This window comes from Pipistrellus hanaki (assembly GCF_964339955.1).
Source record: "Pipistrellus hanaki genome assembly, chromosome: 17".
NCBI lineage: Eukaryota > Metazoa > Chordata > Mammalia > Chiroptera > Vespertilionidae > Pipistrellus > Pipistrellus hanaki.
The window spans coordinates 35,795,338-35,819,076 of NC_140519.1; the positions used below are offsets into that span (position 1 = coordinate 35,795,338).

General features: G+C 39.4%; 1 long non-coding RNA gene across 1 annotated transcript in view; it reads left to right on the forward strand.

Annotated features, from left to right (window-relative positions):
* LOC311611927 overlaps positions 1 to 16,772 on the forward strand; it is a 36,678-nt gene extending 19,906 nt beyond the window's left edge. The window contains exons 2-4 of the long non-coding RNA XR_014793184.1: positions 1,316 to 1,480; positions 5,594 to 5,770; positions 16,682 to 16,772. This is a non-coding gene — a long non-coding RNA (uncharacterized lncRNA). The remainder of the gene's footprint in view (positions 1 to 1,315; positions 1,481 to 5,593; positions 5,771 to 16,681) is intronic.
* The last annotated feature ends 6,967 nt before the right edge of the window (positions 16,773 to 23,739 follow it).

Genomic DNA, 23,739 nt, shown 5'->3' on the forward strand with positions numbered 1-23,739 from the left:
GAGAGAGAAACATCAATCAGCTGCCTCTTGCACACCACCTACTGGGGATGTGCCAGCAACCAAGGTACATGCCCTTGACTGGAATCGAACCTGGGACCCTTCAGTCCACAAACCGAAGCTCTATCCACTGAGCCAAACCGGTTTCGGCATGGAAGACAATTCTTAAATAAATGAGTTTTGCCCCAGACCCAGGGTTAAATATGACTCTAATTTATAGTCAGTTACACATTTTAACAGGAATCTTCAGAGTGAGTTCAACCAGGGCTCTCCAAAAAGTATATGGCTTAGTCATGATAATATATGGCCAATCTGAGTAAGGTATGTACTGAAAGGGGGTTTTCTTTGGGTTCACTTTTCCATGTGTCTTACCATTCACAGTGATGGGACTGAGTTTGGATCTGATACAAGGGTGCTATCAGCTGTGCTTAGAGGACTTTTAGGTAAGAGTGTCAAAAGGACACCATTTATCTCTCACAGTAATCAGCCTAGTTCATTGCATAGAAGACCAAAGAGGGACCTGAGGCTAAGGCCTATCAAGTAACAATCCCTGGTAGGGGGTGTGCAGGAGGCAGCCAATCAATATTTCTCTCTCTCTCTATCCCTCTCCTTTGCTCTCTCTCTAAAAATAAATAGAAAAATCTTTTTAAAAAAGAAATGTACCTATATAATTTTCTTCCCAAATATGTTTTATCATTTTCATGACATGTGATTACACTTGTAAAAATAGAAATGCTATTTTAAATATTTGGGGTACTACGACATTTTTACTATATTGTCATTCATACATTTCATCTAAATGTCTATGCTTTTCTTCAAATCATCTCCAATATATTTATGTTTTGAATGTGATGATATATAGTTACCTAGAGAGTCAGAGAATAAGAGATCTAGCTGTAAAAATAGCTTCAAACAGAAGCACAGTTCTCATTTCACATGTACAGATGAAGAACAATATATACCAGCTTCATCTGGGCAGGAACCATATTTGTCCTGCTTGTCAAGAAGAGACCCATAGTAAGTACTTAATAAATATTTGGGAAGTGCTCAAGCAATTGCCTGGAAAAAATAGAGAGCTGGGGAAAGTTTTTCTTATTACATCTCTACAAAACCTGACCATCAAAGATAAGCCATGGAGTGAGTTGAACTGCTTTGATTCAATTTCTAACTTCACCATTTAAGAAACTGTAACCTCAAACCTTCATTTACAATTCTCTCTGCTTCTGTTTTTCTTGCCTTTAAAAATGGGAAAAACAGTCACACTAGTTTGTAATTTTAGAATGAGGATTCAGTAACTCACATGTTGATGTATTTACAGACAAACACTGGGTAAATGTTCACTGCAACTACTCCCCTGAGGAGGATGTGTGACTGCTACTGCTGCTATTTAGTCCGGATTGCAATTTCCTTCTTAAAGAAACAAAGTGTATGGATGATGAGCAGCTTTCTAACACTTTTAGTGTACCTGCTTTGATTTCTTTAGGTAGGCAGAGCCTCTTTAAATGGTTTGAAATAATGGACTTATTTTTGACATTATACCATATACAAAGGTGTGAGCTCTGAAGGTGTCTATAACTTTTGCTGGAAGTGGGCAAAAGTTATTATTGCACGTCTGCAGAATCAACATCTGGAAAGACATCCTGAACATGAAGCAGGGAGAGCATGGACAAACAAATTCTTAAGGACAACAGAATCTAAGCTATAATTTGCCTCTGCTCCTCACCACCTCCAGCCTGGATGGTGATGGGTGACCTGGGGAAGAATCGAGCACCCTTCATCCTGGTGGTGTTGCATTGGAACTTGCTTAGGACATGGAGAAGCTGAAGGAGCTATGGAACCAGTTGCTGTCTCATGCAAACAAGGTGATCTGGCAGATAAGTGACAATGTGCACGAGCTGGCCCCTCCCTATGCTGAAGTTCAGAGTATACTGGTATTCTCCAGGTACCTATGAAATCTAATGCAACCTTCCCTTGTGGACAGCCTAATCTGGAATCACACAGGGAAGGGTTTTCTGGAAATTATAGTTCTGATTGAGGTTTTGTTGACACAGTATAAAGCTATCTCATTTATCAACAGTAGAACCATTAAAAAAAAACACCCTCATGTAAGACTTGCAATATCAGCAAACAAAAGCAAAACTTCTCTTGCTGAAAGGGACAAAGGTGAAGGAGCCTAAGCCCTCTGGCTTCTTCCTTCTATCTATTTCCCCCTTCCTTGAATCTGCAGCTATTTTCAATTGTGCTCTCTTTCTCTGGAAAATACAGACCAGTATGCAAAATGTTAGCTATGTCATATCATAGAGATAAGATGTCAGATAAACATAATACTGTTAAGTGATCTATAATTTAATTTCCAGTCAAGATAATACAAATTATTAAAATTAAGTTACCTCTAGATTCTATCACTTTTCAGTAAATGATCCAACATACCACACAATAATAGTATCAACCATGAAGACAACAAATGTCCTAATAATGACTATATCAATGTCTCAGTCCAATTTTGGGAAATAAGGAACAAGAGTATGGTTGCTTCAAATATCAATCTAATATATTCGTGATCATAGGATTTAAGTACATCAAACCCATGGGATTTATTTTTACGCATTATGTTGTCTTTAATTTTTTTGTTTTGTTTTTTTTTAAACTGTCCTGATATTGATGCTTACAATAGGAGTCTGTTTTCCTAATAATTTTAAAACTTGAAAAGAATATTCAAAATATAAATGATAGTCCCATAAATCAAAGTGCTTGGAATGAAAATATTTTTCACAGGACACACACCCAGAATGCATTGTGTGTGCGGGGGTGGAGGGAAGCATCTGTGATTTAGCGGTAACTATCTCAAAGACCAATCAGCTTCATCTGTAAATGGTCAGGTAGTAAATGTTTTCATTTTGGTTGGCCATATGGTCTCTGTCCCAACTGCTCAGTACTGTTATTATAGTAAAATAGGCATGCTATAGTCCAACAAAACTTTACTTATGTACATGAATATTTGAATTTCAGATAGTTTTGATGTGTCATGAAATATTCTTTAAAAAATTGTCAACCATTTAAAAATGTAAATGTCTTTTTTTAGCTCACAACATGTACAAATACATAATTGGGCTAGATATGGCTCAAGGACATAGTTTACAAACCCCTGACCTATCATAATAAAAATCATTAACCAATCAATAAAACTAAAGAAATAAATCCAGAGACATAGAAGCATAGAACAGACTGAGAAGCTCATAAGAAAGGGGGGAGGGGCAATGGGAAGAGATTAACCAAAGAATTTTTATGCATAAACCATGGGCATAGACAATAGTGCTGTGAAGGCCTGAGGGGGAGGGTTGTGGGGGTAGAGGGGTTGGGTGGAGGAGACATCTGTAATACTTTCAATAATAAAGATAAATCAAAATATAAAATAAAATTTGGGGAAAAAAAGAGTATGATTAAAAAGCTGCAAATAGTCAAGAAAATTTTCTCATGAAGAAATGAATTTTTAAAACATGAGATTTTTAAAAATCCAGTTTTGTATCATGGAAGCACAATGACTGAAAACTAAACTCCATTTGGATACTCAAAATTGCAATGTTTCATTTTCATGGTTGTACCCAAAAGTACTGTGTGCTGTTATACTGAAAACTCTATTATCTTATTAAAATAAGAAAAATAAATTTTTCTATTTTAAGTTTGTTTTTAAATCAATGCAGGACTTTAACAAATTAAGATCACTTCTTGGCTCCATTGGAGTATGTCAAGAATAATTAAATAATCTCTTATCACATCATCACAGCTAGTCATTGAGTATCTTGCTTTTTCTATCTTACAGAAACCTAAGCATCCTGCCGATGTGTTTGTTTCTCCAGTGTTCCAAAAGTTTACAAAGTCATCCATTGCCATGCGAGTAAAAGAATATAAGTTGTAATACATAAAATATGTCCAAACATGGTATGGATTATCAGATCAATCTAGTGTGTAAGAAAGACCTTCACAACCCTGACAGTTGATTATAGATTTTGTGTCCCATGAGGGATAAACTTGGTATTCCATGAGGAAATATCACATTACTCTGTTGATTCCATTGTGTTTATCTTTAGCATGTGTTCTGGGCAATGTTATCAGAGACAATAATTTCAAAAATGGGGGTTTTAATCTTCAGCAAAAATCAAACTAAAAATAAATCAAGATTTAAATTTTCTCGACAGCCTGGAATATAATTTAATATGTATTTCCAAGGAGGAATGATATTCTCCACTTAGCTCATGTTAAATTTCCTTTTCTGTAGCCATGCATTCTAAAATTATGTAATTAAATAATAATAATAGTAATAATAGTGTGCGATGTGAAGAAAATATTTTTTTCCAACAATTCAATTATTAGCATAGAACCATAAACCAAAAATATTCACATTATTTCATTTCCCCCAAGCTCAAATTTGTTTAAGTTATTTTCAAATAGTTTTTATCTTGATTTTCAAAATTTTTGGTTCTTTAGTATTTTACTACTGAAACTTTCCTATGTTTATGAAATTGAATACTGTAATTATTTACTGTCATCCACTTCTTGTTGTAACTGGAAACAAGCCACATAAACATTGGTCTTCATCAAATAAAAAATGATGAAAGGCCAAAGAATTTTTTTAAAAATAAACCATTAGGAGGTCAGAATCTTCAGAGAGATTTAAAGTTAAAGAAAGAGAATAAAAATCCTATATAATAAAAGGATAATATGCAAATTGACCCTAACAGCTGAACAACCAGTCGCTATGACACGCACTGACCACCAGGGAGCAAATGCTCAATGAAGGATTTGCCCTCTGGTGGTCAGTGTGCTTCCACAAGGGGAGGGGGAGAAGAGCTGCTCAGCCACAAGCCAGCTCATGGCTGGCCAGCATAGCGGGGGTGACAGGAGCCTCTCCCACCTCCACAGCAGCACTAAGGATGTCCAACTAATGGTGGGGAGTGGGCTTAAGCCATTCGTTGGACATCCCCTAAGGACTCCCAGGCTGCCAGAGGACTATCTGATTGCCAGCTTAGGCCTGATCCCCCAGGGAGTGGGCCTAAACCATCAGCTGGACATCCCCCAAGAGTTCCTGGACTGCAAGAGGGCACAGAGAGGGCTGAGGGGACTTCCCCTCCCCCCGAGTGCATGCATTTTTGTGTACTGGGCCTCTAGTATATTGATAAAATATAACATTTCAACCCATTCATTTGACTTTTCACCTCATTCATTAGAAGTGAACTAAAAGTGAAGAAATGGTCAATAAAATACAACTTTTCTATACCATCCCAAATTCCTGTTGTTATTCACCAGGTCCTTTTTGTGTGAATGCATATATGATAAGTGCAAGTATATGTTTTCACTATGAAATCTGGTAAGTATTCTTTAGAAATTCTACAACAAAACAAAAGGAGGATGAAAATTCTTTTCAAAAAGGGATATCTGACACCAGAGGTGAAAAGTTATATAACTGCAAGTATAGTCTCCAAATAAATTTTGTTCATCAACCTCAAGTATAAACAAATGACATCTATTCCTATCTATTGCATACTTTCTTTCTACAAGGGACTGTGAGATGATCACTTTTTTTTTTTTCTTTCCATAGAAAACTTGGTCACCCACATGAATACTTTCATTCTAATACTTTTGGTGTATCATTGATCCTCCTGAAATTCGTTCTTTTCAATGGTGAAATGAAGATAAGTGCACCTACATCACCATGCTTGGGGAGAATGAAGTGAGATTATGGGCATGAAAATATTTTTCCACCTGAAAACACAAGGTAAGTTACTTATTATCTTTATAGTCTCCTGTAAATATACCATTCCTACAGTTTACTTCATTACTCACCCACTCCCCACCACCACTTTAATGGCATGATTAAAATAAGTGAATGAGGGGAAATTCAAGCCCCCTTAAAGTATTATATCATCAATACTCTTGTTTATGTGTTTTTGTCAAGTTTGGTAAAACCAATCAGGGGACCTAGGACCACATCTAGACTGCAGCGGTGATGGAAAGGCAGGGCAGGTCAGTAGAACCTTCCTGAGCACATATCATGGAAGGCATTTTGCTAGAAAGGTTCACTTTTTAAAAAAAAATCTTTAGGAAAACACATAGGTAGCAATATGCTTCCCATTTTAAAGATGTGGAAAACGATACACAAGGTTGAGAGCTCAATGTACAGTGTACAATGTTATGATATTGGTTCTACCATTCCAACAACTCAGATAAAGAGACATTTTTCAATCTCTTAACCAAAACCTATAAGAAAGGTTCCTTTGGTTCTGGCCAGTGTGGCCTGGTTGGTTGGGCATCATTCTGTGCACTGAAGGGTTGCTGGTTGGGGTGCATGCCCAGCTCCATTGCCAGTTGAGGGTGTGCAGGGAGGCAGCCTATTGATGTTGTGCTATTGAATCCATGATTCTCTGTCCCTTTTTCTTTCTCTAGAAATCAATACAAACATCTTTTAAAAAGAAAGATTCCTTTGTTGATAATTCCCTAAGTGGAGAAATCAAACACAATGCCAAGTGTGGTTGTGAACAACATCTGAGTGTTGACTAACAGGAATTTTTGGGAGCATAGTAGCTCTTAGTGAATGACTACATAGGTGATTCAGCTAGAAAGATAGGAAGGAAGGAAGGAAGGAAGGAAGGAAGGAAGGAAAAGAAAGAAAGAAGGAAAAGGAAAGAAAGAAAGAAAGAAAGAAAGAAAGAAAGAAAGAAAGAAAGAAAGAAAGAAAAGAAAAGAAGAAAGGAAGGAAGGAAGGAAGGAAGGAAAGAAGGAAGGAAGGAAGGAAGGAAGGAAGGAAGGAAGGAAGGAAGGAAGGGAGGGAGGGAGGAAGGAAGGAAGAGAGAAAGAGAAAAAGAGAAAAAGAGAGAAAGATAGAGAGAAAGAGAAAAAGAGAGAAAGAGAGAGGGAAAGAAAGGTCATTTCTAAATAGCATATACCACCACCCAGAAGTTAATTCCTTTCCAAATCCTTTTTTTCAGCCACACTCATCCAACCTTAGCCTTGCTCATACATACAACAAGAGTTCCCCTTTTTGCTCCACATACTGCAGCCACTTATCTTTCATCTCCAGTGGAATGAGTTATTTTTCAAAACAACATAGTCACTGTAATAAAATGGCCATGGGGTTAGGTTAGCACAGAGTATTTCTGTGAAGAATAGACCTACTTTGTTCTCAGCTGTTATGTAACCAACATTCATTTCTGAAGCCTTAAGTTTACATTTTAGATATCTAAGCAAAAAATTCAAAAAAGGGTTTCTTTATCCATTTTGTTCTTATTTTTAAATCACCCTTATCCCTTTCTAATTGAAAAATGAGTAGATCTCAGGGGTAGATGGCATTTTCTTTTTCTGAGTCCTTTCAGGATAGGAAGAGTTTGGTTCTTAGAAGAACTATGAATTTTGATCTGCAACTGCTACTCAGTATCTGTATGATCTTGGGTAGGAATCTTACATTTCAAAGCCCCAATTTCCTCCTGGGAGTAATAATGACAACCTTGACTAACATCGTTTGCTGGGACAAGCAAATAGAATGCATGTGTGAGAAAGTTCTCTTTAAATGGTGAAGCCCTTGTTTCGACAGTTTTGCTATGACTTGTTCTCATTCAGCCTTTTGTTCATGGAACCAGAAATATTTCTAGAGTGCCTAGTATGTGTCAGGTGTTATGCTCACTGTGGTAAATAAGAGCATCTATTAATACTTGTACAGAATTAAAAAGAGAGAAAGTAATTGCTGACTTTCCAGTCTAGCACATTTTATACGGGGAGACAACTGTGAGCTGGAAAATTAGCAAAGGATACAAAAAGGAGTATTTGTATGAAAGAACTGAAGACTGTAAATGTGTTATAATATAAAAGGAGATGAAAGTTTTGACAGAGTGAGCAGCATGAAATATATTCAAGGAATACCAGATTTGCTCCATCTTGATTATGATAATACCATACGGAGCCAAATTATATAGGGCATTGAAAATCAAGTTTAAAAATATAAATTTTATTTTAGCAGGAAGTCCAGACTTTGACATTTTGGGGCATAATAATGATATGATCAGAAGTAGGACTTGCAGATGGTTGTGTGAGTTGCTCAGGGAACTCTTTCCCTGGTGAAATAAACATTTAATTTATGAAAAGTATAAATAATAATTTTCACAAAATACCCACTTGTGCCTGGAAATTTTAAACATGGACATATTTATCTAAAGAAATCTACTAACTCTTAACAAGAACATTGACAGCCTATAGCGTCTGAGTTACAATCTTCTCCCTCCCTTTCCCTAGATCAATGTAATAGAAGCTCTATTCCAGGCAGCCTTGGCCATGAAGATGGGGCCCCCTCTCCCCCTACTGTTAGTCTAGGACTGCAAATTCACCTCAGGAAGGGCTGTTGCCATCACTCATTCCCCTATCCCCTGTTGTGAAACTCTTCTAAGCCAACACAGCTCAGAGGGTACAGGAATTTCTTTCACGGCCCAAGTAGAAAGAGTTCCAATTCAGGGTTCGGGTTCTAGAGAAAGGCCGCACACAAATGAAGAGACTTGAAGAAATTCAACTTGGCGATATGGGGGCCAGGCCATAGTCCAACTCTAGTGGGAAAACTACTACTGCTCTGGCCCTGCCATCCCCTTGTATTAAGAAGGCTTTGGGGAAAACATCTTAGGCAACATAAACAGAAATTTACATGTAGCCCTTAGGCAGGAAATAACAGAAACTTACACGGGGCAAACAAAGTGGAGGCTGCTTCAGCTAACAATGTCTCAACTAAAGGGTGAGTGGTTAGAGCAATTAAGGTTGCTGACCAGCCTTCCTGGCTTCCTGTCAACATCTCTTTTTAGTGAAACTGATTTGCCTTTCAGCAAGCGGGCTGGGACTTAGCTTCCCCTTCCCTGCCCCCACTCATAGGGCAGGAACTCTACCCTAGATGTAGTAGGCCAAGGAGACCAGCTCCCAATGCCCCCACCCACCTCACTCAAGCTAAAAAAAAACAAGGGCTGCCTCCCCACCCAGTACTCTCCACCGGGAAAACAGGTGTCTTTGTGGAAGGACAGGCCTGTCCCAGCTCCAGTGCCATGGAATAAAAGTTCTACCCAACAGGTGTGGGTTAGGTAGCCATAAGATCAGGGGCTCTGAAGTTCTGTTTTTCTCCAAGGAAACGGACTTCACCTAGAACAAATCATGGGGAAGTTTATGCCCTGAAGGTGTTATCACAAACATTGGTGACTTTGGAGGCAAGCAGTTGGGAGAAAAATTGGTGGCCCCGTGATACTAATAGCATTAAGCAAAAAACGGTAGACCAGCTGAAAGTTAAACAGAAAGAGAAAGAGTTAGCTAAGAGGAGCCTTCGTGGGGTGTACCAAGCCTCAAGGGCTGGCAATCCCTAGGAAGGGGTCAGACATTAATTGGATAAAACAGTGGGGCAATTTATGCCCACGGGCATTGTCAAAAACTGTAGAGCAATTAGGTTGCAACTGTTAGTGGAAACCAGCAGTTGAAGGTTATGTTGGGGATCCTGTTTCCGAATTTGCTAGGATAACTCTGAGGATTCAGCATACACGGCTATGATTTATTGCAATGAAAGGCGACAAAGTAAAATCAGCAAAGGCAAAAGGTGAATGAGATGAGGCCCAGAGGAAACCAGGTGCAAGCTTCCAAGAGGCCTTTCCCAGTGGTGTCACACGGGATGCATAAATCCTCCAGCCACATGTGCACATTACACGTGAAAAGTTGTCTAGCAGGAAAGCTCATTAGAGACTCAGGTTTTTATTGGAGACTGGTCACCCAGACTCTTTGCTCGGGATGTACAAAAATGCTAGAATCCCAAAGGAGAGCAGGAGTTGAGCATCGACCACATTCTTTGTGCAAGCAGATTAGGCACAGGGAGCCATTCTGATCAGTTCTACAAATGGCGAGAGTTCCTGGATGTGAATTACATCACCACAAAGCTGTTACACATAATGGTCATCAAAGCCTACAGATTCCCGACATCATGCTGATGCAGTAGACATCAAGGTCATGTCAAAGCACTCGACCAGACACAGAAGTTTCATGGAGGTTATTAAACTTTGAAACGTTTTTGCATGGTGGAGATCCATTGTTGGTAAACAGAACAAAATGATTAAATTGTGTTCATCTCTATATCTGAGAAGGAGCAAAAAGAAACACTCTATTCTTCTCACCCAAATAGATGGACTATGATACCCAAATCTCTCCTCTCGGAAAATGGGGAAGTGGAACTGTAGTCATCCCAGAGGGGATTCCTCAGGGGGAGACGGAAGGAGGAGTCCCTGGACATTGAATTCCAGGAGTCAACCCAGCTAAGGGCTGAGAGGTCCCAAAGTCTAACTAGCCAGAGAGCCATGGGGTGGGAATGGAATCTCAAGACTCAAGAGCCAAACACTGTGAACCTAAGAATAACAAATCCAGGTTAATCGGAAGAGGTCTGGGTCAACTGCCTATAACTCTATTGCTGTCTAAAATGTGTTTTTACATGCAAACTACAGCTATTGAAGGAGGCAGAATTGGTCATTTACTCATTCAACAAGCAGACATATCTTATCCCCTGCTCTGAAGACCACAGGGTACGTGAAGTGAGATGTGGAGCCCTCAGATAAACCAACATATTGTTAAAAAGGAAAATAACCTGTCAGAATGGCCAAAATCAACAAATCAACAAACGACAAGTATTGGTGAGGTTGCGGAGAAAAAGGAACCCTCGTGCACTGCTGGTGGGAATGCAGACTGGTGCAACCACTGTGGAGAACAGTGTGGAGTGTCCTCAAAAAACTGAAAATGGAACTCCCATTTGACCCAGTAATCCCACTCCTAGGAATATATCCCAAGAAACTAGAAACACCAATTAGAAAGGATATATGCACCCCTATGTTCATAGCAGTACAATCTACAATAGCTAGAATTTGGAAACAGCCTAGGTGCCCGTCAGCAGGTGATTGGATCCCAAAACTATGCTACATCTACACAATGGAATACTATGCTGCCATAAAAAAGAAGGAATTCTCATCATTTGCAGCAACCTGGATGGAATTGGAGAACATCATGCTGAGTGAAATAAGCCAGTCAATGAAAGAGAAACACCACATGACCTCACTCATTTATGGATAATAAAGAACATTATAAACTGATGAACCAAAAGATAGATATAGAGACAGTAAAGCAACAAGTAGACTGTCAAATTACAGCAGGTAGGGTAGGGAGATCTGGGGGAGATAACAGATCAACCAAAGGACTTGTATACATGCATATAAGTACAACCAATGGACACAAAACTCTGGGGAAGGGGGGGTATGTACGGGGGGGGGCAATGTTAAATTATGTACACAGATAATAATTGAATAAAAAACATGGGGGGGGGGAAATAAAAAAATAAAAAAAGAGAAGCAGGGGGCAAAAAAAAAGGAAAATAACCTTTGAGACTTAGGAGGGACCCCAGGGACCTCTAACATTATTGCTGTTGTTTTTAAAAGGAAGTGAAAAGGGACACCGAATATTTCTTGCATGATGTCCCAGCAAAAAAATTTGTACACCTAGTTTGAAAAAAAAAAAAAGGAAGATTAAATGAACTGTGGGAATAAAGCTCTTTTGACCTGGTGGCTTATCTAAGCAGAAAGTTGCTTCCCTTGATGGTAGTTGAGATGGCTTGTTTGTACTCATTTGATCCCTGGACTCTTTACCCTGCCCCCAGCTCCCATTTGCCTGAAAATAGTTAAGAGGCAAAGCAGTAAATCAGGAAGTCTGCAAACACAGCAGGGTTCAGTTTACAGTACAGCAGGGCGAGGGTTGAAAACCGAAGTCGTCTAATTTCATTTTCAAAGCTGAACATCTAATGCTGGATTATCATTAATGACAGACAGCGTGGTGTCAAAGGGTTGTGTCGGGTTCCAGACCTTTTCATGCTTTAAATTCCTATGTTTAATCAGAGGTTAACCAAATCATTGCTGGTAGCAAACTGCTGCCGTAGGGTACCGTGGGTGGCAGGCCTTTGCCACCGAATCAGCCATCGCTGATAAGGAAAAGAAAATTCTTAAGGGTTTGCCTGAATACATTCCTAGGTGTTTACCACTTTATAGAAACTGTAACAGCCAGCCCCTGAGAAACTGGCTGGGGCTGGAGAGGCTAAGCCACTGATCTTTAACAGGGGGCTAATTTAATTATTAGAATACATGCTCATTGATTTGTTAATTTCTTTGTTTGGTCAAACAAACAAAAAAATGTGTCCAACACTGTTTTTTTTCTTCCTTCTCAGGCCTTACTTCAGATCCTTCTCCAAGTCAACAATAGCTTTAAGGAGCTTCCAATTAAGCTTTTTACTGGGCCTCCACAGACTTGAGAGGAGGAGGAGCTGTCTGCAGGTGCGTCTCCTCTGGGCTGAAGGCAGAGAGTGAGGAAGCCTGGGCTGGTGTATGCATATGTAGGCCAGGGATTTAGGAGTTTGAATTAACTTGAAATGGCTAGAACAAAAGAAGAGGAAATATTTCTAAAGACATAGCTGGAGGCTTTTTAACTTTTTATAGGTAGAGAAGACCAAGGGCATTGGTTATCGCCAGACCTCAGAATTCATCAATCCGCCTCTGGTTGGAAATGTAGATCCCACTGTTAACCCACCCCCTCATTTACATATGCACACGTGGGGCGTGGGAGGCGGAGCCACGTGCCCAGGTAAGCAGAAGTGGGAGTGGCATCCTGGTGGCTGTCTCTCCACGTGGGTAAGTGCTCAGAGCTCAGAGCAACAAGACTCCTGTTCTTTAATCTACCCAGACACATACACTGATTTTTCAGTTCATTGTGATAACTATGGTACCAGCAGGATAAACAAAGGGCTTTCGGGGCTGTAGGCCAGAGGAACTGCTTGCCGCAGCCATAGGACGTGGAGGGTGGCCTTGAAAAGAAAACTAGGGGTTTACCTAAGTGAGCCAAGTGCAGTCGAGACAAGATTGTGAGGACAATAACGCAAACCCAGGGATGTTTTCAAGAGTTCGGTGTGGTCTGGAGCATGTGTCTCGAACCCGTGTGAGCTCAGGGCTGGGGTTGGGTTGCAGGCCAGGGCTGAAATGGGCTGGGGAAGGAAATTAGAAGTGTTAATTTCTAAAGAACCTTGGATGCTGTTCTAAGCAGCTGCCACTGCATCCTGTAGGTGAGTAGTTCTCTGCTTGGACGTCCATGAGAATGGCCTGGATGGCGCTGTGAACGCAGAATGCTGGGCTGCACCTGCTGGTTTCTGATTGAGTAGGCCGGGGCGGGATGCCAGAAAGGGCCTTTCTGGCAAGCTCTCAGGTGATGGTGATGCTGCTGGTCAGGGGGCCACGCTTTGCAAACCACTGCTGTTGTAACAGAGAGCCAAAAGCAGTTTTAAAAAATAAAGAACCTCATTGTAGCACTTACATTGGGTTTTTACTTTAAATTAAACTCCAGGGTGGGAGGGAGAAATTAGGATATGCTGATTGCAGGGAAATGAGAGGCCACACCATCTATTGATTGCCATTGACCATGAGCAGCATTCTGTGCTCAGAGTTAAATGTTTAGCTTTCATTTAAGGATATAATGATCAAGTCTTAAGCATAAGGCTTTCATAGAACTGCAGCTACTAGCCTCAGGAGAAGAAGAGAGGCTGGCGGTGTTCTTTCCGTGCAGGGACCCCTGTTGGCTGCTGGGGGGATGAACGGAGTTTCTGCGCAGCTGGCTCTTGGTCAGCTCTGGGATGGGAAAGGAACAAGCGTCCTCCTTCAGTGGCAAGTCCTCCATCCAGTTAACTTCAGTTCCCACAACCTCTACACAGCCACCATTTATTCTCGAGAGCCTGGTTATTTTTACCAGGCCTCCAAAAAGCCACTTTCACTCCATCTGCATGTCATTTCTCATACCAGCAATGCTGTTCTCCTTCCCTGTCAAGACAAATCTGACCCATCCTTCAAAGCTCGGCTCCGAATCCTCTTCCCGAGCCCTCCCTGTATTTTTCTGGCCTGCACTGATCCTGCAAATGGTGACATTCTGTAACTGCAACTGACTTATAACTCACAAGTTTACTCCTCAACTATGTTTATTTCTGACTCTGCTCAATGTTTCTTCGTCAGTGGTAGTTTCTCAGCCAGAGGTCCCCTCCTCAAAGCCATCATCTGTGCTACCCTGGAAATTAGCAAAGTGCTCTGTGCAGAATATGGGAATAGATTCTCAAGTGCCATTCATACTGTCTATCCACAATGTCAGTGAAAACAAGTGAAATTCAACCCCAAAGCAAACCTGTGCTTCTAACAACACAGAAAGATGTTGTAACAAATCACCTAAAATTAAAAAGCAGAGTAACTGAAACATAAGAAATGTTTATATGCTTGCCCGTTTGCCCATCCTCACTGCGCTTGGTCTATGGTAATATCCCTATTTTGTTTGTCCCATTTTTTGCAAGCATTGTCTTTCCTCTGCTTGTAGATTTTTTTTTTCTTTTACTTCTATGAGTTTTAAGCTTCTAAATTGCAAATGCCCTGGCCATAGAAAGAGGCAGGATTAGTATGGATACAGCATCTTGAAATTCCGGACTCCAGCAAGGTGCCCTCCACGCTCCGTGTCTGGGACCAGCTCCAAATTGGCTTGCCTCCTGGATTACGTGATGCCCAGACCTCCTCTCCCTGGCAGACCCCACGCTCTCCCAGCTATGGCAGCATTGTTTTGTCGATGCAGATCATTCCCAGATCTACCTTGCTAAGCCAACTGTACAACTCCTCCTGTCCAGACCTACACTCAAAGCTTTCAGATGTTTTGCCCACATGTTTCAAAGCCTGCGAATCTATCATCATATAGACAGACAAAACGCTTGCTATTTCCCCCAAGCCCACGCTCCTATCTTGTTTGTCTTCAGTGGTGGTACAAGCTTCACTCCTCTGCAGTTCTTATAGGCAGCCGACGTGGGGGTCCTTGTAGGAATTTCTCTTGGTTCGGTCTTTGTCCATAACATTTAAAACATATTCACATTTACCATAAAAGGTGAAACCTGTGTCCTGCTGTTCACATGGAAGAGTTATGGTAACTTTTGTCCATTTAATTTGGATTGTTTTTTTATGTCCACACTAAATGTGGGTGTCAGAGATTCTAACATGATTGATACGGACACACAGACACACACACACACACATACAATTTCTCTACCGAGTATTATAAATGCTTAAACATGCCTGCATTTGAAGTTGGCCACATAAATAGCCTTATTTATATGTGTTGTTTTCTTCCTTCTCAGTCCTGAAATCAAGAGACATTGGCTTTCCTTCAGTCCTTTCTTTCTCTAAAATTAGATCTATACTTTCTTCTATGACATCCTGAAATATGGTACAATCTCTTTCTTGAGTTAGAAATTATTTTAGGATACCTTGTCCTTCAAATATTTTTAAATATATATATTTTTTATTGATTTTACACAGAAAGGAATTGAGAGGGATAGAGAGTCAGAAACATTGATGAGAGAGAAACATCAACCAGTTGCCTCTTGAACATCCCCCACTGGGGATGTGCCCGCAACCAAGGTACATGCCCTTGACTGGAATCAAATCCGGGACCCTTTGGTCCGTAGGCCAACGCTCTATCCACTTAGCCAAACCGGTTTCGGCATTGCCCTTCAAATATTAAGGATTGACTGAAATAGCCCTTATAACATCAATATTAAAAGGACCAGGAGGCATATTCATTTCTAACTCTCCATCAATAATCAACCTAGGTTAACAATGCAGTAATTTATTTAGATTCTGCAGGGCTTAAAAAAAAAAAATCATGGGCCAAACTTTGAAGGAATACCTTGAAATAACTGGAGAATGGATAGTGGCAAAATTGGTTTTCCTTCCTTCTTCTTTTTGTCTCCTAGCATCTATCATGGTCTTTGATGCATGATAAGTACTAACTAGATATTGGTAGAATGGATGAATTAACATAAAAATAATGCATTAAAAGCAGTAGCATATGGAGGTGTTCCTACTGGTTCCAACGTAGGCTCTTTTCTCCGTGTACTGGTAGTATGCTGTAGTTTACATTCTGTTTTGAAAACAACATTGAGGATGTAGCTTAAATACAACATGGAAACTCAATGTTGGAAATCTTGTTAATTTATGTTTCATTTAAGCAGAATGGAATTTCTAGTTAATTTCCCAGAGTCTTGTCAAAAGGGTGGTATTGATTATATGGTTTTATTTATAATTTGGAATCTCTCTAATGTTTCAATTCAGCTTGAAAGCAGGGTCATGAATCTGTTCTTGAGTAAGTATAACACAACGTTGCTATCATAAGATAACTCCAGTATTCACATTAAAAATGACATCAAAGTCATTTTAGGTCGACAGTTTGCAATGCCTTCCCTGAATCCCCTTAAATAATTTTACATTCTGAAACTTTGATTGATGCATTGATAAATGCTGTCTTCTGTTTTAGATAACAAAGAAACCATTGACTCAAACTAGGGCCAAGTTTTGCCTTTAAAATGTCTTCCAGTGAATGTCAGACTATAGCAAAGCCTAGTCTATACTTCAAGGCACATCACGGATATTGTACTGATCATAAATCCTGGATTTATGTCCAGCTCTTACAATGACAACTCTGCTTTCAAACAGTTATATTATTGGTGAGATCTCTCTGAAGACCGACTGCAGTGAATTCCATAAACCTGTGAGTAAGAAGCCCCACCTCTTTATTTTGCCAGGGCTGTAAGTGTCATGATAAGGGATGGAATATGTCAATAACCTGCTCTGTAGGCTTCCTGTCTTCCATGTCTGGATCTGATCACATCTCAGGTAATAATTTTGTCTTATAATTACTTAAGGTGAATCATTTGGAAACATGGATAGCCACAGTGACTCTGAAATAACATTTAAAGTTACTTGGAACTCAAACAAATTCATTAATTTCAGTCTTTTTTAATTAATGCCAACCCCAGGAAAAGCAACCAAAGTTAGTTGATTTTGAGCACTTACTTGACTGTTCTTGTTATTATTCCTTGCCTCCAATGACTTTTTTTTGGTAAGTGAACATCAAGCCTAATCCAGATTTCAGTAATGAAATACACAAAATCTTTCTCCGCGTCAGTTCTCTGATTAAGAAATTAGAGTTTCTCTTTCACCACAAATGCCATTATTCATGAGAATAGCTGTTTCCCCTGCCACTCAAATGATGTCCTACTTGCGGCATGAGCAGCTGACTCAGCCTTACCTTTGTGGTCCATATACTTGATTCCAAGAGTCCACGATTCTGCCTTCAATGCCTTTCCTTTCACTTTCCTCAAAGCAAAAAAAAGATCTTTTTTGACAGTCTCAACTCCAGGGTGCCATTTGCTTTATTTGAATTTCCTGACCCCTTTAGCTATTTGTATTACTCTTCATTTCATGTGTCACTGGCCTGTCTCTCATTCTCAAATAGAAAAACGCAGAAACAAGTGGTTTTTTCCTTGGTACTTCACCCAAAGACAGCTGTAGTACCCAGTATACAGTAGATGCTTCACACATGCTTGATGTGTAAAGGGGCATCAAAGCAATTGGGGAAACCTCTCAATAGTTTTCCTGTCCCTTCACAAACTCTGTGTCTTTGTTAACCCTCCAAACCAACTATTTGTTAAGAAACACACAGTAACATGAATTATTATTAGATTCGTCACTCTCCTTTCTGAGCAGCATTTGCAATAGGAATTCAGACATTTGGGCGGGGGGCGGGGGGCGGGGGGTGGGGGGGAGAAATTGAGGAAAATGACTCATCCTCAGGCTGATGATTCAGAATGAGTCTATTGGTTAATCATCATAATTTATTATGTAGTTCTGATAAAATATAAAAAGAGAATTTTTAGTTTATATATAGCTTGACATAAATTATTCTCTTTGTAACATTGTAAAAGCAAACAGTGGCTGCTTGGTGCTATGTGACAGATTTTCCTAACCAAGTCATTTCTGAAATATCTAAATATGTGGACGTCAAGTTACTCTTCTGGAAGCCTGGTAGCAAAGCAGAAGCAGGCTGTTGAATTAAATGGAGCTGAAACTAGAGCTTCCTGCCCGACACCTGTTAATCACTGAAATAAAAGGCCAATTCAAAGAAGTAACACAACACTGTTGGTTGTCAAAAACTGCTTGAGTTACCACAAATTCACTTATGACTCTCCTGGGAACATCAGTGCTGTGAAAGCTATAGAATTAGAAACTGCCCCCAAACTCTGCCCAGTAGAGAATGCAAACATTTCACTCAAATGGCACTTGTTTGTCAAATGAGCAAAGGCAGGGAAATTGATGAGGGTGCTAATTATTTTTGAAAGAGCCAGAGAGGAGTGGAGACTATTCAAAGGTTTCATAATGAAGTGAGAAGCTAGGGAGTGGGTTTCCCCCAGTTTTAAAAGGCTGTGGATTCACAGACAGCAGGGCTGGTGAGCAGGGTGGGGCTTTCTCAATTAGAAACAGGTCTCTTCTATTGCAATCCTGGTATTTCCCTTGGGATTACAGCAGTTGGAAAACAATCTTTTTTGAATTTGAAATTTTTCATGTTCTTTCCAACACTGAATATTTATGCATAATAGGAGGATGTAGACCATAACCACTTTGACTAATCTTTTGTCTTCCTGGGTTTTTATGAAAATCAATGTGCATCCCCCCCCCCCCCCCGCCCCCTCCTAAATACCAAAATGGTACACTATGATAGTTCAAGTGGTGAAACCTTTCAGGCAAAGGTTCAGCTACTCACTACTTAAGCTAGCTATGCAAATGAGCAATCCTGAGGCTAAAGGTAATTATTCTGGATGTAAACAAGACCCCCTGAAATTTGGTTTTAAGCAACAGATACATGCCTATATCAAAGTTATAGTCACAAAGTTCAAGAAGGGGTTAAAAAGGGCTAAATGGTGATGGATGGAGACTTGTCTTGGGGTGGTTAACATACAATGCAATATACAGATGATATATTATAGAATTGTATATCCGACTCCTATATAATTGTATTAACCAGTGTCACCCCAATAAATGCAATTTAAAAAGTTCAGAAGGAGTTAGAATAAATTCTCAATAAAATCCTTGGGAAATCCAGTGACATGACTGGTGTTTAGGATGGAAACTATTTAAATGTGTGCTGGAGTAGGATGAGCTATTTGATACTACACTTGATGTCAGCCAAAAGACCAAGAAGTGATAGGATGAGCTATTTGATATACATAAAATCATGCCAGTGAGATAGCAAAGATTTTTCCATTAAAGTTTACTGTCTGTAGAGTATTGTTGTAGGTTCTATGGCAACTTTTACTTGCCCTAAAATTGGTTATAATAATTCAGTAGAGTCATAGGAAAATGTTTAAGACACAGAGATGTCATGTGAAAGATTGTCAATCCAATTCTTCACCCTGAGATGGTGAAGAAAATTGATGGTAATTAAACATGCACAATTGCTTGTGTTGCCTAAGTGTAGAAACATTTCTACTGGTTAACTTGTGCTCTACTGTTTGTGAATTGACTCTAAAGTATATCATTATTGACATGATGGGGAAGATAAAAAATCTTGAACAATTCTCTCTTTCCATTACTTACCTACTATGTCACCTCTTGACTCTCATGACCCTTTTACAAAGGGTAATTATAGCACAGTGGCCATAAATATTTTTATTTTAGCCACTCTAAAATGTTTAAACTGTTTCAGGAACTCAGACAGAGCTGGGCATATGCAAGCAAAAGGTAAAATTTGGTTAATGAAGTAAACTACCATAAGAAGTTATGGTTGGATGACCCCAATTTGAACCAAGGAAATATCTTGGAAACATATTCAACAAGACTGGAAAAGACGTTCTTCCTAGAGGCTTGCCAAAGCTTGTTGTAGGCCAGTACATTTGATCTCCCACAACTCGAACTGTGACTTATTAAGATGGAGTTATAGTGTCCCTCATTTCCTAAAATAAGGATAAAGTATAGTTGCCACCTAGACATGCAGATGGAACTGAAAGTCTTATCTGTTCCGTGCCCACCCTGAGTGTCAGGGCAGCACATTCTGTCCAAGGATGTCCTGATCTAGGCTTCAGAGATGTAGCCAAAGGCAGGAAACTATTTCCCAGACAGAATGTGTTATTCAAGGGGCTTGTAAATGTTCTGTGGTTATTCCATTTCCTGGATTACAGGAAATTATCTCTAAACTGGGACAGAAAATCTGTAATAGAGCAATCCAGCTAGATTCCTGGGTAAGAATAGTCGCTCAAGTCTGTAAAGAGGATTTTGCTCTGTTTGTTTGTTTACTTATTAAAGAGCTGCTGGACTGGCCAAGACTAGGTCCATGGAACAACAGGGTGCACCATTATCTCAGGCAGATTATCAGCATTTCTGTTATTTTACATAATGTCTTGACTCTGTTGACATCTGTACTCAAGAGTTACGTATGCCAACACCGGTTTGGCTCAGTGGATAGAGTGTCGGCCTGCATACTCAAGGGTCCCAGGTTCGATTCCAGTCAAGGGCATGTACCTTGGTTGCCGGCATGTCCCCAGTAGGGGATGTGCAGGAGGTGGCTGATTGATGTTTCTAACTCTCTATCCCTCTCCCTTCCTCTTTGTAAAAAAAATCAACATATATAAAAGAGTTAGTTATATATATTGTGCTACTGCTCCTGCTGCTTTTTTTTTTTTTTTCCTTCTTCCAGTGAGGTCTAAAGTACGAAATATTAAGATGTTCTCTGGCTATTTCCTTGCATGTCGGAAAAGAAATATCAAGTAACTAATTGGCTTAAATTTTTCTGCCCAGTTTTGTGGGCCCAGGGGACTTTATTTAAAAACTCAAACTGAGAACACTGTCCTTAGAAACTTCCTGTGTGAGTTATTGATGTTATATTATCTCTCTTCTGCCATTGAAATCCTCCCTCTCTTGAGTTTTCTTTCCCCTTTGAACTTTGGGGAAAACTCAAGACTTCAGGCTATTCTGCCAATTAGAGGTTCCCAGAGATATTGGAGAAGCTGTGGGTATAGACTGTCTATAAGCCACCTCACACATTTGCCACATTAGAGCCCTCTCTTATCAAAACCGCCATGTTCTCAAGTCTTCCTGGCGGAAGGGCAATTCTCTTGGTTAGAGGAAATTTTTTCTCACCAGAATTCTAGAGAGTCCAAAATAATTTCTAAAAAGACTGCAAACCACTTCAAAATGACCCAGGTTCTTCAAAGCTTGTATGTGATCACAAATTCAGTCTCCTCTCAGAAGCCAATGATAGCTCCAAGCCTACAAAACAAGTTGACTTCCATTCAAAGAAAGAGGAGGGCACACTCTATGCTTTCTCTTTTCAGAAAATAGATTAGTACCTTTGCAGTAATGAAATCCACAGTGAGTTCTGATGAGCCAAGGAGTGAGAGCATGGAGCTGGTCTCCATCAAACAAACCATGAACTTGCTAAGTGTAGCTCTGTTGGAGTGCTCAAAAGGCTTGTATAGTTTCTCTCCCAAATGAGATTAGAATAAATTGGTGTATAATTTCTAAATTAATCTTTACCCCAACCCCCTTTTCATTGTAATGGATTGTGTTCATCATTGTCTTTGTCTTCAGGGATCTCATTTTGAGCTCAACAAACCTCTAAAAATATCGACCGACATTTCTACAGCTTCTACTCCAACTTCCTTTATCAGCTTTGATCTATAATGTTTGGCTTGGTGCCTTGTCAGTTATAACATCTAACATTTGCAGAGTCCCAGCCAAAGCTGTTAGCACAGTACTACTCTCCACTTGATATTCAGAGCAACTTTTAGGCAAGTCTCACTCCTCCCTGTCCACCATGGATTTTGGATGGGGAAGGAATTATTGTTTTGCAATTGTCTTACTTCGTTGGGTTCTATTGCTCTCATTTCAAAACCATGCTTTTTTCCCTCTTCTGAAGACAGACTTTGCTATCACTATTTATCTATTGTATAGCCTGCTGAACTGAACATTTAAACAAAAAAAAAAAAGCATATTTTATTATATCAAATAACAAGTTATCTCAAGGTACACACATATTTATTGTCTTTGGAACTGTAGATTTAAGGAAATGCAAATTAAAGCAATAATTATATATAATTTGGACTTATAAGCTTGACAAAGTAAAAGGAAGAATAAATTATTGATGAAACTATAATTGACATATAATTTCTAAAAAGCAGACAATATATATAAAATTTTTTTAAATGTACTTATATTTTAAGCAACTTTGTCTTAAAATTTTTATCCTGCCACTAGAGGCCCAGTGCATGAAATCCTTGTGTGGATAGGGTCCCTAATGACTGCTGGTTACCAGCCAGGGCCTCCCTTCCCCTCAGCCTGCCGCAGCCTTTGGGAGCAGGGCTGGCTGGGGAGAGGGGCCATGGGCCATTGGCCAGCTGGCTCCGCCCCTGGTTAAATTCCCAGTCAAGGGGAAAATTTGCAAAATATGCTTTCATTATATAGGATTATTTATTAAGATCATGGGCAATGACATTGATAGGGAGGCTATAATTATAATTATGGAATAAAAAGTGTGGGCCTTAAAAGTCATGTTTTGATATAAAATTTTTATACTTTTAAATAAAAATTGAGCAGACTATAAAAGTTCATTTATGGAATGAAAATCCATCTACTTATCTATCTACATACCATACATATATGTATACTTAAGTGAAAAATTCTGTATCTCTGAAAGGGAAGTTATTTTGTGTTTCAAATATCAAGTATTTGCATTTTGCATACTTTTTATTTTTACAATAGATCAGAATTATGACATAATTTCTCTATCTTAAGATATAAAGAGTAATTATATAAACATTTATAAACATAGATGATAAGTGTAAAGAGCCAATCATTTGTAGGTTATAACTTTTGAAAACAAGTCCATCAACTCAGAAATTAAGACCAGAGGCAGGCCCCTTTAGAAGGAGCACTGTGAAGGAAGGAGAGATGGAAAGACAGGGGTGCGGTGGAAAGAATAGGATGGAGAGCTGGGAAACCAGGACTCTTGTCCTGTCTTCATCACCAATCCCTTGAACTAAACTCAGTCATTTCGCTTAGGGGAGGTCTCATTTTTCTCCTTTTGACATGAAGGCATGAGCCATTGGTGCTCATTGTTCACTGTCTCACAGTGGAATCCCCTCCAGAGCTTTAAAAAAATATTGATGTGCAGTTCCCTTCCCCAGAGATGCTGATTTAATTCGTCTGTGGTGTGGCCTGGACATGAGGATTTTTAAAAGCTCTCCGATTCTCATGCGTAGCTAAGCTTGAGAATTCATTATTAGATTTTGCTTAGGAGAATGGCAGTATGATTTAAGCCTTGTGGGAAGGCTTCCTCCACCACACACATAAATGTCCATCACAAACGATTCATCCCATTGTGTATTGAAGTCACTCCACTACTTATTAAAACTCTTATACTCCTGGTACACGTGACACCTTGAACTTATAGTAAGTATATCTTACCTAGAGTCATGAAAACTAATTTGGAAAGAATCTCAGAGGTCGCAAGTTCACACTAGCAAGTATTTTTATTGTGATTTTTATAGATAAGGAAGCTGAAACTCAGGGATATCTTTCTCCAGTGTTGGGCTTTTCTGTAATATTTATTTTGGTGTGGTGGGGGATATTAATTAATATTATATTTTTACATAATATTTTTTAAATATTAGGGGTTTTAGACTATAGCTGTGTGTTACACATTTTTTAAAGCTATGTGTGCTTTTATCTCAATCTATTTTTGAGTTAAAAATCCTTTTTTGGATAGGGATCCCCCTGAATGATATATACCTCATTTATCTAAATAAGC